Source organism: Oncorhynchus mykiss, chromosome 10 (assembly GCF_057628025.1).
Source record: "Oncorhynchus mykiss isolate SJ-2025 chromosome 10, ASM5762802v1, whole genome shotgun sequence".
Classification (NCBI taxonomy): Eukaryota; Metazoa; Chordata; class Actinopteri; order Salmoniformes; family Salmonidae; genus Oncorhynchus; species Oncorhynchus mykiss.
The window spans coordinates 87,948,412-87,958,411 of record NC_143031.1 but is presented as its reverse complement, the minus strand read 5'-3'; the positions used below and the strand labels follow the sequence as shown (position 1 = coordinate 87,958,411).

The window sequence follows — 10,000 nt, the reverse complement described above, 5'->3', positions numbered from 1 at the left end:
ACCAATCTCTGACTCAGTATAACTAATGTGAAGGGAGGAACTAGCATTTAGGAGAGGAGACTAAAGGGAACTGTAGTTTTTAGGAAGGTTTTCATGTTTCAGTTTGTAGTTTTAAGCCAGGTTTAGATTTTACAATTCTCCCCCCCCCCTCCCCCATCTCCTCCTTCAAAAGGACCTAGTAAGTCATATTGGTGTGTGTGTGTGTGTGTGTGTGTGTGTGTGTACATAACAACGGTAAATGCGTTCCCAGCACGGCCCAAGCTAAGTAAACAGCACACACCTTAGTGAGTAGCTAAGAGAGAGAGAGATACAGGGAAAAAGAGAGGAGGGCGAGAGAGTGAGAAAGAGAGAGAGAGATGGAAAGAGAGAGGGGAGAGAGAGAGAGGGAGAGAGAGAGGAGAGAGAGAGGAGAGAGGTGAGAGAGAGATGGAAAGAGAGAGGGGGGAGAAAGTGAGAGAGAGAGAGAGAGAGAGAGAGAGAGAGAGAGAGAGAGAGAGAGGGAAAGAGAGAGGGGGCGAGAGTGAGAGAGAGAGAGAGTGAGAGTGAGAGAGAGTGAGAGAGTCAAGAGAAGAGACTAAAGAGAGTTTCAAGGACTATCAAAACTAAACAGGCTCCTTCTCGCATCAATGACTGGGGGAGTGGTGGCCTATTAACATACAGCCTTGAGAGAGAGATCTCAGCTTCTCTGTCAAATCAAAAAAATGAAAATTAACAACAGTAACAAATGGTCTGATGAAGAATGCAAAAACATAAGAAAGAAATAGAGAAAACTATCCATCTAAAAACCCAGAAAACCTGAGTCTACGCCTTCACTACAGTGAATCACTAAAACAATACAGAAATACACTACGGAAAAAGAAGGAACAGCACTTCAGAAATCAGCTTAATGTAATTGAAGAATCCATAGACTCTAACCACTTCTGGGAAAATTGGAAAACACTAAACAAACAAGGACACAAATAATTATCTATCCAAAATGGAGATGTATGGGTAAACCACTTCTCCAATCTTTTTGGCTCTATGACAAAGAATAAAGAGCAAAAAAATATACATGATCAAATACAGATCTTAGAATCAACTATTAAAGACGACCAGAACCCACTGGATTCCAGAACACACTGGATTCCAGAACCCACTGGATTCCAGAACACACTGGATTCCAGAACACACTGGATTCTCCAATTACCTTGAATGAACTACAGGACAAAATACAAACCCTCCAACCCAAAAGGCCTGTGGTGTTGACAGTATTCTAAATGAAATGATAAAATATATAGACAACAAATTCCAATTGGCTATACTAAAACTCTTTAATCATCCTTAGCTCTGTTATATTTGGAACCAAGGACTGATTGCCCAAATCCACAAAAGTGGAGACAAATTTGACCCCAATAACTCTTTCCATCTCTCTTTCCATCTCTTAATATGCGTCAACAGCAACCTTGGGAAAATCCTCTGCATTATCATTAACAGCAGACTCGTACATTTCCTCAGTGAAAATAATGTACTGAGAAAATGTCAAATTGGCTTTTTACTAAATTACCGTACAACAGACCACGTATTCACCCTGCACACCCTAATTGACAAACATCAAAACAAAACAAAGGCAGAGTCTTCTCATGCTTTGTCGATTTAAAAAAAAGCTTTCGACTCAATTTGGCACGAGGGTCCGCTATACAAATTGATGGGGAAAAACATTATACAATCCATGTACACAAACAACAAGTTGTATTAAAGTTAAAATTGGCAAAATACACACATTTCTTTCAACAGGGTCGTGGGGTGAGACAGGGATGCAGCTTAAGCCCCACCCTCTTCAACATATATATCAACGAATTGGCAAGGGTACTAGAACAGTCTGCAGCACCCAGCCTCACCCTACTAGAATCTGAAGTCAAATGTCTACTGTTTGCTGATGATCTGGTGCTTCTGTCACCAACCAAGGAGGGCCTACAGCAGCACCTAGATCTTATGCACAGATTCTGTCAGACCTGGGCCCTGACAGTAAATCTCAGTAAGACCAAAATACTGGTGTTCCAAAAAAGGTCCAGTTGCCAGGACCACAAATACAAATTCCATCTAGACACCGTTGCCCTAGACCACAGAAAAAACTATACATACCTCTGCCTAAACATCAGTGCCACAGGTAACTTCCACAAAGCTGCGAACGATCTGAGAGACAAGGCAAGAAGGGCCTTCTAGGCCATCAAAAGGAACATAAAATTTGACATGCAAACTAGGATCTGGCTAAAAATACTTGAATCAGTTATAGAACCCATTGCCCTTTATGGTTGTGAGGTCTGGGGTGTGGGAAAAACACTGAATTGAGACTCTGCATGAGGAATTCTGCAAAAAATATCCTCAGTTTACATGTGAAACACCAAATAATGCATGCAGAGCAGAATTAGAACAGAGAGAGAGACAGAGAGAAGGGGGAGAGAGACAGACAGACAGAGACGATAGGCCGATACCCACTAATGATCAAAATCCAGAAAAGAGCCGTTAAATTCCACAACCACCTAAAAGGAAGCGATTCCCAAACCTTCCATAACAAAGCCATCACCTACAGAGAGATGAACCTGGAGAAGAGTCCCCAAAGCAAGCTGGTCCTGGGGCTCTGTTCACAAACACAAACACACCCTACAGAGCCCCAGGACAGCAGCACAATTAGACCCAATTAACAAAAAAACAGAGCAAACTAGAATGCTATTTGTCCCTAAACAGAGAGTACACAGCGGCAGAATACCTGACCACTGTGACTGACCCAAAATTAAGGAAAGCTTTGACTATGTACAGACTCAGTGAGCATAGCCTTGCTATTGAGAAAGGCCACCGCAGGCAGACCTGGCTCTCAAGAGAAGACAGGCTATGTGCACACTGCCCACAAAATGAGGTGGAAACTGAGCTGCACTTCCTAACCTCCTGCCCAATGTATGACCATAATTAGAGACACATTTTTCCCTCAGATTACACAGATCCACAAAGAATTCAAAAACAAACCAAATCTTGATAAGCTCCCATATCTACTGGGTGAAATACGGTATGACATCACAGCAGCAAGATTTGTGACCTGTTGCCACGAGAAAAGGGCAACCAGTGAAGAACACACACCATTGTAAATACAACCCATATTTATGCTTATTTATTTTATTATTTATTCTTATTTATTCTAGCCCTTGAATTGAATTGAATTGACAGAGAGAGAGAGGGGGGGGGGGGGGGGGGAGAGAGACAGAGACAGAGAGTGAGAGAGAGAGAGAGGGGGGAGGGGGGGAGAGAGAGAGAGACAGAGAGGGAGAGAGAGAGACAGAGACAGAGACAGAGAGAGAGAGCGAGAGAGAGAGAGAGAGAGAGAGAGAGAGACAGAGAGGGAGGGAGAGAGAGAGACAGAGAGAGAGAGAGAGAGAGAGAGACAGAGAGAGAGAGAGAGAGAGAGAGAGAGAGAGAGAGAGAGAGAGAGAGGGAGGAGAGAGAGAGAGAGAGAAAGAGCCTTTCCCCCTTTCTAACCCTGTTGATGTGAAACCAGATGAAAGATGAACTGTCAGTCATCAGCATCAGCAGATTCATGGTGTTCAGATGACCGGCCGCCCAGGTCACCTGACCAGTGATCAACCATTAACCGTTTATACCACAGGAAGACACGAACGAGGGACCGGCCTCCCAGGTCACCTGACCAGTGATCAACCATTAACCGTTTATACCACAGGAAGACACGAACGAGGGACCGGCCTCCCAGGTCACCTGACCAGTGATCAACCATTAACCGTTTATACCACAGGAAGACACGAACGAGGGAATGAGTGACTCGACTGATGGAAGACAGAAAAACATCCCTCCTTCAATCATTACACACACACACACACACACACACACACACACACACACACACACACACACACACACACACACACACACACACACACACACACACACACTCTCGCTCCAAAGGCCCACCTAAGCCCTTTGTAACCTAAGGAATCTGCCTAGTAGACAAACCTGGCAATAAACAGGAATCAACCCAGCAATCTAGCTGTAATATACTGTCCAACAGCCATCGTAAAGGAGAATGAGCAGTCAGTTATCTAGGGGGTTCTCAGTCCTCTTCCTGTACTCCCTGTTCACCCACAACTACTGTCCAACAGCCATCGTAAAGGAGAATGAGCAGACAGTTATCTAGGGGGTTCTCAGTCCTCTTCCTGTACTCCCTGTTCACCCACAACTGCGTGGCCAAGCAAGGCTCCAACACCATCATTAAGTTTGCCGACGACACGACAGTGGTAGGGCCCGATCACCGACAACGATGAGACAGCCTATAGGGAGGAGATGGGCTACAGGGAGGAGGTCAGAGACCTGGTGGTAGGGCCCGATCACCGACAACGATGAGACGGCCTACAGGGAGGAGGTCAGAGACCTGGTGGTACCAGGACAACAACCTCTCCCTCAACGATGAGACGGCCTACAGGGAGGAGGTCAGAGACCTGGTGGTACCAGGACAACAACCTCTACAGGACTAAAGGAGGACCGAAACAGGCCCACATTCACATCGATGAGGTTGTAGTGGAGAGCTTCAAGCTCCTTGGTGTCCACATCACTAACAAACTACCATGGTCCAAACACACCATGACAGTCGTGAAGCTGGCACAACAAAACCTATTCCCCCTCAGGAGGCTGAAAAGATTTGGCATGGGTCCTCAGATCCTCAGAAGGTTCTACAGCTGCACCATCGAGAGCATCCTGACTGGTTGCATCACCGCCTGGTATGGTACCTACTCGGCATCTGACCGCAAGGTGCAACAGAGGGTAGTGAGTACTGCCCAGTACATCACTGGGGCCAAGCTTCCTGACATCCAGGACCTATATAATGGGACATCCAGGATCTATATCATAGGAACATCCAGGACCTATATCCTAGGGACATCCAGGATCTATATAATGGGACATCCAGGATCTACATACTAGGGACATCCAGGACCTATATACTAGGGACATCAAGGACCTATATAATGGGACATCCAGAATCTATATACTAGGGACATCCAGGACCTATATAATGGGACATCCAGGACCTGTATAATGGGACATCCAGGATCTATATCATAGGAACATCCAGGACCTATATCCTAGGGACATCCAGGATCTATATAATGGGACATCCAGGATCTACATACTAGGGACATCCAGGACCTATATCCTAGGGACATCCAGGACCTATATAATGGGACATCCAGGACCTATATACTAGGGACATGCAGGATCTATATCCTAGGGACATCCAGGACCTATATACTAGGGACATCCAGGACCTATATACTAGGGACATGCAGGATCTATATCCTAGGGACATCCAGGACCTATATACTAGGAACATCCAGGACCTATATACTAGGGACATGCAGGATCTATATCCTAGGGACATCCAGGACCTATATACTAGGGACATCCAGGACCTATATACTGGATGTTGGGGTTTGACTGTATTACTAGCCTAGTGGTTAGAGAGTTGGGCCAGTAACCGAAAGGTTGCTGGATTGAATCCCTGAGCTGACAAGGTAAAAATCTGTCGTTCTGCCCCCTGAACAAGGCAGTTAACCCACTGTTCCTAGACCAGTTAACCCACTGTTCCTAGACCAGTTAACCCAGTGTTCCTAGACCAGTTAACCCACTATTCCTAGACCAGTTAACCCACTGTTCCTAGACCAGTTAACCCACTGTTCCACTGTTCCTAGACCAGTAAACCCACTGTTCCTAGACCAGTTAACCCACTGTTCCACTGTTCCTAGACCAGTTAACCCACTGTTCCTGGACCAGTTAACCCACTGTTCCTAGACCAGTTAACCCACTGTTCCACTGTTCCTAGACCAGTTAACCCACTGTTCCACTGTTCCTAGACCAGTTAACCCACTGTTCCTAGACCAGTTAACCCACTGTTCCACTGTTCCTAGACCAGTAAACCCACTGTTCCACTGTTCCTAGACCAGTTAACCCCACTGTTCCTAGACCAGTTAACCCACTGTTCCTAGACCAGCTAACCCACTGTTCCTAGACCAGTAAACCCACTGTTCCACTGTTCCTAGACCAGTTAACCCACTGTTCCTAGACCAGTTAACCCACTGTTCCCCTGTTCCTAGACCAGTTAACCCACTGTTCCTAGACCAGTTAACCCACTGTTCCCCTGTTCCTAGACCAGTTAACCCACTGTTCCTAGACCGTCATTGTAAAGAAGAGTTTGTTCTTATTAACAGACTTGCCTAGTTAAATAAAGGTTCATTTCCACCCCTCCTCACCTCGTCTCCCCCTCTCCTCTCCCCCTCCACTCCATTTCCCCCTCTCTCCCTCTCCTCCCACTCCTACCTCCCAACTCCCCCTCTCTCCCCCTCTCACCCTCTCCTCTCCCATCTCCCACTCTCTCCTCTCCATTAAACTTGAGTGAACAAGAGGTATGAGGGTGACAGGTACAGGAACCAGGATAATGAAGGAGGGAGGAAAGGGAAGGGGAGAGGGGGGGTAATGCTGGGACATCACACCACGGAGAGGTGGAGAGAGGGGATAATGAAGGAGGGAGGAAAGGGGAGAGGAGGGGGGGTAATTCTGGGACATCACACCACAGAGAGGTGGAGAGAGGGGATAATGAAGGAGGGAGGAAAGGGGAGAGGAGGGGGGGGGAATTCTGGGACATCACACCACAGAGAGGTGGAGAGAGGGGATAATGAAGGAGGGAGGAAAGGGGAGAGGAGGGGGGGTAATGCTGGGACATCACACCACAGAGAGGTGGAGAGAGGGAACAAGGAGAGGCATTAAAGAAGGCAGAGAGGGAAAGGAGTGGAAGAAGGGAGGAGGGGAAGGAGAGAACCAAGTGTTCCCTCGATCTCTTCAACCCCCCCACCTGCCTGGCACTAGAAAGCTCTTCAAATGTGAAACTGGCCCACCGACACACACACACACACACACACACACACACACACACACACACACACACACACACACACACACACACACACACACACACACACTTCTGGTTGTATTCAGTTCATTTACCGAACCTCCCCTCTGATCCTTCCCCGGTTCTCATGTTGTGATCTCCGCCACTGACTAACCGATCTGATCATTCTCATGTTGTGTTCTCCAACTAACCACTCTGATCATTCTCATGTTGTGTTCTCCACCTAACCGATCTGATCATTCTCATGTTGTGTTCTCCAACTAACCGATCTGATCATTCTCATGTTGTGTTCTCCAACTAACCGATCTGATCATTCTCATGTTGTGTTCTCCAACTAACCGCTCTGATCATTCTCATATTGTGTTCTCCAACTAACCGATCTGATCATTCTCATGTTGTGTTCTCCAACTAACCGATCTGATCATTCTCATGTTGTGTTCTCCAACTAACCGATCTGATCATTCTCATGTTGTGTTCTCCACCACTGACAAAACCACTCTGATCATTCTCATGTTGTCTTCTCCAACTAACCAATCTGATCATTCTCATGTAGTGATCTCCGCCACTGATAAAACCACTCTGATCATTCTCATGTTGTGATCTCCGCCACTGATAAAACCACTCTGATCATTCTCATGTTGTGATCTCCGCCACTGATAAAACCACTCTGATCATTCTCATGTTGTGTTCTCCAACTAACCGATCTGATCATTCTCATGTTGTGATCTCCGCCACTGATAAAACCACTCTGATCATTCTCATGTTGTGATCTCCGCCACTGATAAAACCACTCTGATCATTCTCATGTTGTGATCTCCGCCACTGATAAAACCACTCTGATCATTCTCATGTTGTGTTCTCCAACTAACCGATCTGATCATTCTCATGTTGTGATCTCCGCCACTGATAAAACCACTCTGATCATTCTCATGTTGTGATCTCCGCCACTGATAAAACCACTCTGATCATTCTCATGTTGTGTTCTCCAACTAACCGATCTGATCATTCTCATGTAGTGTTCTCCGCCACTGATAAAACCACTCGGATCATTCTCATGTTGTGATCTCCGCCACTGATAAAACCACTCTGATCATTCTCATGTTGTGATCTCCGCCACTGATAAAACCACTCTGATCATTCTCATGTTGTGTTCTCCAACTAACCGATCTGATCATTCTCATGTTGTGATCTCCGCCACTGATAAAACCACTCTGATCATTCTCATGTTGTGTTCTCCAACTAACCAATCTGATCATTCTCATGTTGTGATCTCCGCCACTGATAAAACCACTCTGATCATTCTCATGTTGTGATCTCCGCCACTGATAAAACCACTCTGATCATTCTCATGTTGTGTTCTCCAACTAACCAATCTGATCATTCTCATGTTGTGATCTCCGCCACTGATAAAACCACTCTGATCATTCTCATGTTGTGTTCTCCGCCACTGATAAAACCACTCTGATCATTCTCATGTTGTGATCTCCGCCACTGATAAAACCACTCTGATCATTCTCATGTTGTGTGCTCCAACTAACCAATCTGATCATTCTCATGTTGTGATCTCCACCACTGATAAAACCACTCTGATCATTCTCATGTTGTGAACTCCGCCACTGATAAAACCACTCTGATCATTCTCATGTAGTGATCTCCGCCACTGATAAAACCACTCTGATCATTCTCATGTTGTGATCTCCGCCACTGATAAAACCACTCTGATCATTCTCATGTTGTGATCTCCGCCACTGATAAAACCACTCTGATCATTCTCATGTTGTGATCTCCACCACTGATAAAACCACTCTGATCATTCTCATGTTGTGAACTCCGCCACTAATAAAACCACTCTGATCATTCTCATGTTGTGATCTCCACCACTGATAAAACCACTCTGATCATTCTCATGTTGTGATCTCCGCCACTGATAAAACCACTCTGATCATTCTCATGTTGTGATCTCCGCCACTGATAAAACCACTCTGATCATTCTCATGTTGTGTTCTCCAACTAACCGATCTGATCATTCTCATGTTGTGATCTCCGCTACTGATAAAACCACTCTGATCATTCTCATGTTGTGATCTCCGCCACTGATAAAACCACTCTGATCATTCTCATGTTGTGATCTCCGCCACTGATAAAACCACTCTGATCATTCTCATGTTGTGTTCTCCAACTAACCAATCTGATCATTCTCATGTAGTGATCTCCACCACTGATAAAACCACTCTGATCATTCTCATGTTGTGTTCTCCAACTAACCGATCTGATCATTCTCATGTTGTGATCTCCGCCACTGATAAAACCACTCTGATCATTCTCATGTTGTGATCTCCGCCACTGATAAAACCACTCTGATCATTCTCATGTAGTGATCTCCGCCACTGATAAAACCACTCTGATCATTCTCATGTTGTGATCTCCGCCACTGATAAAACCACTCTGATCATTCTCATGTTGTGATCTCCACCACTGATAAAACCACTCTGATCATTCTCATGTTGTGATCTCCGCCACTGATAAAACCACTCTGATCATTCTCATGTTGTGATCTCCGCCACTGATAAAACCACTCTGATCATTCTCATGTAGTGATCTCCACCACTGATAAAACCACTCTGATCATTCTCATGTTGTGATCTCCGCCACTGATAAAACCACTCTGATCATTCTCATGTTGTGATCTCCGCCACTGATAAAACCACTCTGATCATTCTCATGTAGTGATCTCCACCACTGATAAAACCAATCTGATCATTCTCATGCCTTGGTATGACAGTACAATGTTGAGTGTGTTTTTATCAGCTCAGTAAAGTGTCTCAACCTAATGCCTCGCTTATCTTCTGTGGGCGTTGTCATTCTGCTCTCTCTCTCTCTCTGCGTCTCAGGTTAGTCTCGCAACAATCTAACAAACGGTCCCCTCCGACCAATCACAATGGAGAATAACAGCTGTAACCATGGAGATCCCCATCCTGCTGAGTCATGACCTCCATTACATGACTTTATGATGCTGTACTTCCACAAAATGGCTGCCGGCGCGGCGTCACGTAGCAGGCC

General features: G+C 45.5%; 1 protein-coding gene across 32 annotated transcripts in view; it reads right to left on the bottom strand.

Annotated features, from left to right (window-relative positions):
* rbm47 (RNA binding motif protein 47) overlaps positions 1 to 10,000 on the bottom strand; it is a 74,374-nt gene that overhangs the window by 39,287 nt on the left and 25,087 nt on the right. The window lies entirely within an intron of this gene.